The sequence below is a fragment of the Grampus griseus genome (genome assembly GCF_964374135.1).
Source record: "Grampus griseus genome assembly, chromosome: X".
NCBI classification, from domain to species: Eukaryota; Metazoa; Chordata; class Mammalia; order Artiodactyla; family Delphinidae; genus Grampus; species Grampus griseus.
In genome coordinates this window covers 101,811,527-101,814,677 of record NC_138999.1, presented here as the reverse complement: position 1 = coordinate 101,814,677, position 3,151 = coordinate 101,811,527, and positions in this window count along the sequence as shown.

Here is a 3,151-nt window from a genome sequence, read left to right as displayed (position 1 = left end):
CTGATTCTCCCTAATTGAAGCAAAATAGTTGGTTTCCTTTATTTCCTATGAGCCAAGGTAGGACAGGATACCCCACACATGGAGAGAAGTGGATGCTCTGGCAGAAGCTTATACTTTTCTTAATATATCAACTTGGAAAACAGTAGCTTTGAACACTGAGCAGTGGGACACGTGGCGATCCAAGAAGGGCTTTCTCTCGTTTTGTGGCTTATCTGCCCTTAAAAACCAAACTACCCCAGGATCACACAAAATTGTCCTCAGAGAGGGGAAAGGGGGCTTGGGAGGTGGGTTAAGCACTGTCCACCATGGGTGGGCTCGGTGCTTGGAGATGACGAGAGAGGGAGGAAAGTGCTCTGGATACCCTAGTTGTATGCTGAGGCAAGAGTTTGAAGGCTCTCTTCTCTGTAGTCCTCATCCGCTAGGTGGCCTGACCCTAACTCTGGAATCGTTAAAGAAAGCAAGACAGGACACATAATGAGGAAGCTCAGATGAGGCATGGGATGCTGCCTGTGAAGAACAGGCCTTTCTGGGATTTGAGAGTGAAACAATCATGAGTAGGAGGACACACTGGGCACTCAGGAGACAGGAACTTGTGGTGGGCAAAGGGCACCGAAGACAAACTTGATCTGCTTCACAAGTCTGTCTAGAGCTGGGCCAAGTGAGCTCAAAAAGTAAGGGGCAAGAGATGGTAGGAAGGAAAAGATATCTGCCCACCTATCATTTATTTACTCATTTAGCACATGAGATGTTTAAAGAACTGTGAGAGACAGCTGAAGGAGCTACAGAAAAGAAAGTAATACAGTTCCTGCCCTCAAGCAGTCTGTAATCCCAAGGGAATCCAAGGCTGTGCAGAACTTATGCCTTGTTGCTAAGATATAGAACAGTGAGAGAAATGGGAAAATGTCCTTCTCTAGACCCGCCACACCTTCTCCCCAGCACTACTACTATCCCTGGGGGCAGGTTAGATCAGTCTTCTCTGGAAAGTTCCCTCTCAGTCTTACAACTCTACTTCTTCTAAGAGGCTGCAGAATCAGCATTTGTTTCGTTTTGTTTTGTTTTTTTGGCCACACCGCACGTATTGCAGGATCTTAGTTCCCCGACCAGGGATTGAACCTGCGCCCTTGGCGGTGAAAGTGCGGAGTCCTAACCACTGGACCGCCAGGGAATTCCCAGAATCAGCGTTTTCAAGCATGGCCTAGGAATCCTCTAGATTTTACAAAGAATGCAGGAATATTCTTTCAAAAGATTTCCCTATGTGTTTCTAGTTCATTGGAAAATAAAAAGTTAAATTTATATTCAATTTTTCAACAACTTACTGTGGTGGTTAAGTTATGTGTCAACTTGACTGGGCTAAAGGGTGCCCAGATTAAGCATCGTTTCTGGGTGTGTCTATGAGGGTGTTTCCGGATGAGATGAGCATTTGAATTGGTGGACTCAGTAAAGTAGACTGCCCTCCCCAACGTAGGCATCATCCAATCCATTGAGGACCTGAATAGAACACAAGGTGGAATGAAGAATTCGCCCGTTTTGCTTCTTGTCTGCCTGAATGAGCTGGGACATTGATCTTCTTTCCTTGTAGTGAGATTTTACACCATTGGCTTACCTGGTTGTCAGGCCTCCAGAATTGGACTGGAATTCATCCATTCTCTAAGAATTATACCACTGGCTTTCCTGGGTCTCCAGTTTGCAGATGGCAGATCTTGGGACTTCTCACTTCCGTAATATTGTGAACCAATTCCTCATTATATTATATTATATACACACACACATCTATCATCTATCTATCTATCTATCTATCTATCTATCTATCTATCTATCTATCATCTATCTGTCCTACTGGTTCTGTTTCTCTGGAGTACCCTGACTAATATGTTTACTCATTGTATAAAGTAGTGTTATTCAAACTTTTTTTTCTTATTAGGAGTTGAATTCATTTTGCAAACAAAGTTCACAGAGAATATCCACACATAAAACATAAAACAGAACAATTCTGACTAAGGTAGGGTGAGGTCCAAAGCTTTCACTTCACAGCTCTTTCATCCATTACTGATAATAACTCTCAGCAAACTAGGAATAGAAGGGAACTTCATCAACCTGATAAAAAGCATCTATGAAGAACCTATACCTAACATCATACTTAATGGTGAAAGACTGAGTGCTTTTCCTATAAGAAGATCAGTAACAAATCAAGATGTCCATTCTCACTCTTTATATTCAGCACTGTACTAGAGGTTCTGGCCAAAGCATTTGGTCAAGAAAAGATGTGCAAGACCTGTATGCTGAAAACTATAAAGCTTTGCTGGGAGAAATTAAATAAAATCTAAATAGTGATATTTATACCTTATTCATGGGTCAGAAGACTCAATATTGTTGAGATAACAATTCTTCCCAAATTGATTTACAAATTCAATATAATCCCTTTCAAATTCCCAGCAGGAATTTTTATAGAAAATCACAAGCTGATTCTAAAATTCATATGTAAATGCAAATGACCTAGAATTGTCAAAGCAACTTTGAGAGAAGAACACATTTGGGAGGTTAACACTACCTGATTTTGAGAGGTATTATAGGAAATTCCCTGGCAGTCCAGTGGTTAGGACTTGGCACTTTCACTGGCGGGGCCCGGGTTCAATCCCTGATCAGGGAACCAAGAGCCTGCAAGCCATGTGCGTGGTGCAGCAAAAAAAAAAAAAAAAAAGTATTATAAAGCTACACTATAATCAAGACAGTGTGGGACTGATGTCCAAACAGAAAAATATATTAATGGAAGAGAACAGAGAGCCCAGAAATATACTCACACAAATATAGACAACTGATTTTTTTTTTTTACAAAGGTGTAAAGGCAGTTCATTAGAAAAAGAATAACCTTTTCAGAAAATGGTCCTGGAAATACTAGATATTCATATGCAAAAAATAACTTGGATTAATATCTTGCACCATACACAAAATGGATCACAGTATTAAATACAAAAACTAAAACTGCAAAATTTCTTGAAGAAAATTTAGGAGAAAAATCTCATGACCTTGGGTTAGGCAATGATTTCTTAGATATGACACCAAAAGCATAAGCCATTAAAAACAAATTGATAAGTTAGACTTCACAAAAATTAAAAACTTTTGTTCTTTGAAAAACACTGTTAAGATAATGAGA